The sequence below is a fragment of the Gastrolobium bilobum genome, unplaced genomic scaffold, assembly GCF_033153095.1.
Source record: "Gastrolobium bilobum isolate Gb01-03AN ecotype WA unplaced genomic scaffold, APGP_CSIRO_Gbil_v1 utg913, whole genome shotgun sequence".
Lineage (NCBI taxonomy): Eukaryota > Viridiplantae > Streptophyta > Magnoliopsida > Fabales > Fabaceae > Gastrolobium > Gastrolobium bilobum.
In genome coordinates, this window is record NW_026900059.1 from 580,907 (window position 1) to 587,591 (window position 6,685).

The window sequence follows — 6,685 nt, forward strand, 5'->3', positions numbered from 1 at the left end:
CACGAGGTGCAAGATGCTGATGGCATGTAAAGTGTTACACCGATATTTCGATACGTGGGATAGTAGGTGTCCTTAGCGTTATAGGAGTGGGAGACACGTCGGAGACAAACTATAACCGTTGGTTAGCTGGCTAGGATGCGCTTTTAACGGTGGATTTGGCATGTGTATGACGTGGTGTCCTATCTTTCTTCCGATGCCTTCGTTGTGCTTTACCGACATGATGACGTGTCCCGCAATCACATGGTCTTTACTACAGTACACATAGTGTGGGACCCCAATTTACTACTTTTTTTCAATGGACCAACTTGCCCGTATCCGCCGCTAATTTTTTTCTTCTTCTATGTTCACATTTGCGAACGTGTCATTGTAGTTTGGATGTCACGTCAACTAATAATATCACTAATGTCTTTAAGGTGATTTTTATGTACGTAATTGCTAATATATATGTATATATAATTTTCATATTTTTTTATTTTTTGTCATTTTATTATTATTAAAACCCCTTCACTATTTATATAATTAAATTTCAATTATATTTATGTAAAATGATGTAATTCTAAGAAATAGATATGAAGCACTATTCACTTACTGTTATTTATGACGGTTCACATGGAAAACAGCATCATCTATTAGAAAATACACTTTTTCTTTTTTTTTTAATAAACTTAAGGGTATCCTTCAGTTATAATTGAAGGCTAATCTCCATAGACCAATATCGAACTCTTTCAAGATCGACTCTCTTAAATCTTTTTTTCTTTCATTTCTAGTACACAAACTCGAGATCTTTGATTAAAGAACCTAAGTTCCTTACCACCCGTGTCAAATGAATTTGGTAAAAAAATACACTTTTAAACAGTGGCGGAGCCAGGGTTTCATTTTAGCTGGGGCCAAAAAATTTGACACATCAAATTATCAAAATATTTATCGTAATTACACAAATTTATTAGGAAAAAAATTTACCATGAATTCTAGCATGTTTATCTAAATTATTTACTAAATAATGTCACATAATATTGAAAATTCAAATAAACAATAGGCGACTATTATATATCAAAGCAAAGATAAAAAAAAACTAACCTTTCCGGCAAGCATTCCAAACAAAAGAATCACACTTTTCTTCCACAGCATAATAAGTAATGAACAAGCATTGTCCTAGGGATATAAATACACACAAATATTATAACAACATTTAATAAGTAATTTAAAATGTAATAAAATAAATGCATACCTAAAATTGTAAACGACGCTCTTTTAAACTGACGAAATCTTCAAGAATAGAATCTGTAGTAAAAGTTTCAGCAATCTCTCTTTCAATATACAAAACCAAATTATTTGCAAGAAAGTCATCATCCATTTTGTTTCGAAGCCTTGTTTTCACAATTTTCATTGCTGAGAATGCACGTTCACCACTTGCTGTTGAAACTGGTAGTGTTAAGATAAGACGAATTAGCCTATCCACCAAATGATAGGAATTTGACTTTCCTGTCTTAGCTAATCCTTGACACAACTCAGAAATTGAAGATAAGTTTTGAAGTTCTGAATGTTTTGGGATGTCCTTGTGAAAATGCTTCAATTGACAATTCAAAATAATTCTCTCTTGCTCAGAAAAATCAAGAGGATAGTATTTCTCTGCAAGGCTACAAATATCATCAACATTAAATGCTTTGTAACCATTCTTCGGATCTAATGAAGAGCTAAGTGATAAAAGTTCCATTGTTTGCTCATTAAATCTTTTATCTAACTCTTGTAATTGAAAGTCAATGGTTGAATTAAATATATCAAAGTGATAGTGATGCTCAATAGTTATTTGATCATGTTGTCGACGACCACGACCTTCAATATATTGAGTATCAAGATCTGGAACATCTATTTCATGAAGCTTGGAGAAATTCACAACACTTTCAAGTATTCTTTTCCAACCATCATCTCGTAATTCTTGAATAAGTTCCTTTGTACTTGAAACTAATTGTATAGCATTCAAAATATCTTGAGATTTTTGTTGTAATGCTTGACAAAGAATTTCAGTGATGCCCATGATCTCCTTCATCAAAAGTAAATTAAAGATAAACTCAAAAGAAGTGATCATCTTATAAGCTGCAGTAGCATCTCCTCTTTGAGAGTAATTTGAGCCTTCACTACGAATTTTTTCAAGGACTGAACACGATTCATTATACCCTCGTTGAAGACTACATATAGAATAAAAATGAGAACCCAATACTAGCCCTCTTTAGTGTACCTACTTGGTTAGAACCTGTCCCAGTTTCAAGCTCACCAATAGCCTGCAAACGTTCAAATTCAGAAATTTGGGCAGCTTGGAATTGATCATGACGCTTAGAAGAAGCATTGATAATATTAATGATGAAATTCAAATTCTGAAAGAATTGATAAACAGAAGAAACTTCCTTAGAGGCAGCAATCAAGGCTAATTGTAATCGATGAGCAAAACAATGCACATAATAAGCACAAGGACATTCTTTAAGAAATAATGCTTGCAATCCATTCCATTCACCACGCATGTTACTAGCACCATCATATCCTTGGCCACGGATATTCTGAATATCAAGACAATGATGCGAGAGTATTTCACTAATAGCATTTTTAAGTGTCATAGAAGATGTATCTTGAACGTGATAAAGATAAAAAAATCTCTCTTTAATGAAACCATCTTTGTCAACAAATCTCAAGACAAGAGCCATTTGTTCCCTTTTGGATTCATCACGTGCTTCATCCACAATAATACAAAACTTAGAGTCCCCAATATCTTTGCAAATCTGTTTTCGCACTTTGTTTGCGAGAACATATAAAATCTCCTTTTGTATTTGAGGTGAAGTATATTTGGCTGTCAATGGAGCATTCATTAGAACAACATCTGCGACATTTTCATTGTAAGATGCCAAAAGTTTGATCATTTCAATAAAATTACCACTATTTCTTGAATTAATAGTCTCATCATGCCCTCTAAAAGCACATCCTTGAAAAGCAAGCCAACGGGCAACATCAATTGAAGTCTTAACACGCAACCTATTTTTTTCAATTTGTTGGGAGCTTTGAGCATGCATAACTTTATCAATATGGCAAGACTGATTCATTAAATCTACACATGAGACAAGTGCATTAGTATGTAGTGAACAAGGATCATCTCCCATGTGACTTAGAAAAGCACAATTCTTTCCACCACGAACTTTTTTCCAAGTATTAAAACCTTTGATTGTGAATGCATCCCAACCATGTCGCCCACCGGCCTTTGTAGTGAAAAGATAACACGGTAAACAAAATGCAGCATCTATAGAAGGTGAATACTCAAGCCACGAAGAAAAATCTTTGAACCATGAAGCTTGAAAACGTCGAGGATGCTTTTCCTTTGAAAATGGGTAGGAGCATTGAGGTTGATATGGCCCAACCATTAAATAAGCTCTCCGTATCTCATCGACTTCATTAGCTGAATACTCCCAAATTGGCTTACGTTTGCCTGGATCACGTTCAAAAAATTTATTTCTCACTGTAATAATGTCATCAGTATGTTCAATTCTGCGACACTTGGAAGGAGGTTGCTCATGAGAAGGTGCATCACTTTCAGAAATTATGTTTGTAGGAGCATCACTTGATTTACTTTCAGAGACTACTTTCTTTTTAAAGAATACATTTATACTTTTCTGTTTATCCTTGCCCATACTTTTTCAACCTACATGTTAATTTGTAGTTAGACATTTTGTAAAAGTCATTGTGATAATAATTAAGTCATAACTCTTAAGCTCAATATGAAAAAAATAAGGAAAGTTGCTCCATCTAAAGAGAGTGGTTAAGAAATCTGGAAGAGTATAAATATACCGGATAAGAAGTTAAGCCGATAGCTAGCTTCACCAAATCTGGGTCACATGCTATGTCCACGTGAGTTGCTCCCCCCTATAAGCACATGGCATTATTAAAATTCTGCAAGCCTGAGATAATCTTCAAAAGAAGTCAAAGGCATAATTAAAACATGAAATGGGTGTATATTATAACAAGAAATTAAAACACTTATCAAAATGCATCCCATAAAACATGAAATTCTAGGTTGTATATTAGAAAATTATAGAACAAGAAATTCTATTTAAGTGGTTATATCTTTTGTCCTCAACAGGATTGGCCTTAAGAACTCTGATTTAAATATGGGGCAATTATATTTACCATCAATTTTGGGTTACCATAGATCAATCCTAAATCTACCTCTACCTATTTTATCACCTTATATTCATTCTGTAACTGTTGACTTAAAACTAGTCTAATGGTAACCAAACTGATAATAAATATAATCACCCCAAATTGGTGGCAACTGTTAAAGTATAACCCACCCACGCCTTTCACCCCAAATCAAACCTGGATTATCAACAAAAGTCGCAAAGGGTTTGCAATGGGTGTGCACATGGATGTTTGATTGAATAACTTAATAATGGCTTGCAGTGAACAAGGAAAACCTCATGTTTTACTTGTTTACACAATCTTGTCGTTGTGGACTTGTGGTGCACTATTTTCAACCATGTTAACATCAAATAAACATGCTAAAGACACTATACATAATACATACAGAGAGAAAAACTACATTTTTGGTGAAGAAAATCAACATAATGACAACATAGAATAGAAAAGCAAAAAAAAAAGGATTTTGCTATATACCTTGAGAGCTCTTCATTTGGAAATCCTTCAAGACAGATTCTTTGGAGGATGAGTAGAGCTCTGGAGTCTGGACAATGGCGAGAACACGAAGACGCTGCGCTGGGGTTTCCAAGAAGGGGCCAAATTTTAACTTTTAAAAGGGATTAAATAATAATTAATTATATAAATATATATAATAATTTTTTTTTTTAAAAGTAAGCAGGGGCCCGGGCCCCATCTTGCGACTAAGTGGCTACGCCACTGCTTTTAAATGGAAACAAAGCAACAAAAAGAAATAGAACACTAATAGTCTGTTTGCATTTTTTTAAAGTTAAAATTTTAAAAAAAAGTTAAAAAACTAAAACTAAAAATCATTTAGTGATTATATAAAGTTATTCAAATAGTTTTGAAGGAGAAAAGATAAAATATTTTATTTTAGGATAAAAGATAAAATTTATAAATATAAGTTTAGAATAAGAGAAAAACCATAAAATAAATATGAGGAGTCAACAAAATTGACACACATATTAAAAAAGCTTCTTTTGGGAGCTTTTTATTTTTTATTTTTTTAATTATAAAAAAAATATTTTTATAATAAGAGTTTTTATAAAAATATATTTGACTACGCTTATATTTTAAGGAGAAGAAAACCTATATGTGGTTGCTAGGAATGTCATCCATTTTTGTTTTTTAGCTGAATACATAGGTTACAAGAATATATGAATGTAATTGACAAGTTCATGCTTCCCACATATTAAATCATAACCGTTTGATATAAAATAAATTTAAAATTTCATATTAGTGTTAATTTTATTTGTTGTTATTTAAATATTTTTATTAATTATGAAATCGAATATTCTGTCAGAGAGGCATTATTATCCCTGTCCTGCAGTCAATAATTTGTTCATCATATAGTTTAAATACCAGTTAATTATTACTTTAAATTTATTTTATTACTTATAAATTATTATTTAATGATTTATAAAATATAATACTAATTTAAATATTATATAATTAAATTTAAAGCCAGTAACTATGATCCACAAACTACAATAATTATTATTTATATTTAATTACTACAAAATTTAACAATTAAAAAAAACTAATCACTGCTTACCAAAAAAAAAAACTAATCACTAAATATTTTCATTATTTATTTATTATTCACTAACTTTTACTAATCACTAAAAATTAACAATATTAAAATTAATATTCTATGGATGTGACGAATTTGGGCAAAAAATAATTTATTGCACTTTAAATAAAAAATTATAAATTTATGGTTGTTTTGAAAAAATTTACGTATTTATTGCATGATGTCACGCCCAAAGAGGGCGTCATTGCCTGGTGGGTCACGGCACGTGACGCCCAAAAGGGGCATAACCTATGCAGCTTATATAAACCCTCATTTTTATTTTTTTACCATTTCACACCCTCACTCTAACCTCTCTCTAAGACGATTGTGCTCGTTACGGGTGTGCATGACAACCATTCTATTCCCTAGCACTGTTTCTGAAAAAAACAATTCTTTTATATTTCTGTGCCATGGAACAGTTTCTGAGAAAAAAATATGTTTGATAATATGTCCTATTTTTATTCCGAGAATGAGAATTGTGTTTGATAACACAACAAATAATATAATAAAAAATAATTCCTATTAAATATAAATAAATTCCGGATCATCACTTTCCTTTCCACATGGTGTGGTTGGGTGGTGGTGGCGGCGGTACGGTAGTGGTGATGGCAGTGACGTGGTGAAGATATTGGTGGTGGTTGAGACGGCAGTGGATGCGACAATGGCGGTGGTAATGGTGGCAGCGACGATGGTAGTGGTTGGGATGGTGGTGGTGGAGGGGACGACAGTGGTTGCGACAACGGTGGTGGGTATGGTGGTTGGTGACGACAACAATGGTAGCAGTGACATGGTGGTGGTGGTGGCAGTGACTGCGGTGGCGGTGGTAGTAGGAGACAGTGGTGGTGGTAGTGGTGGCAATGGCGTGGTGATGGTAGTGGCAGGGGTGGAGTAATGGTAGCGATGGTGGTGGTGGAGACG

General features: G+C 33.1%; 1 pseudogene; it reads right to left on the reverse strand.

The window, feature by feature from the left end:
* Positions 1–1,228: 1,228 nt before the first annotated feature.
* On the reverse strand, positions 1,229–3,671 carry LOC133295096 (uncharacterized; annotated as a pseudogene).
* Positions 3,672–6,685: the final 3,014 nt, after the last annotated feature.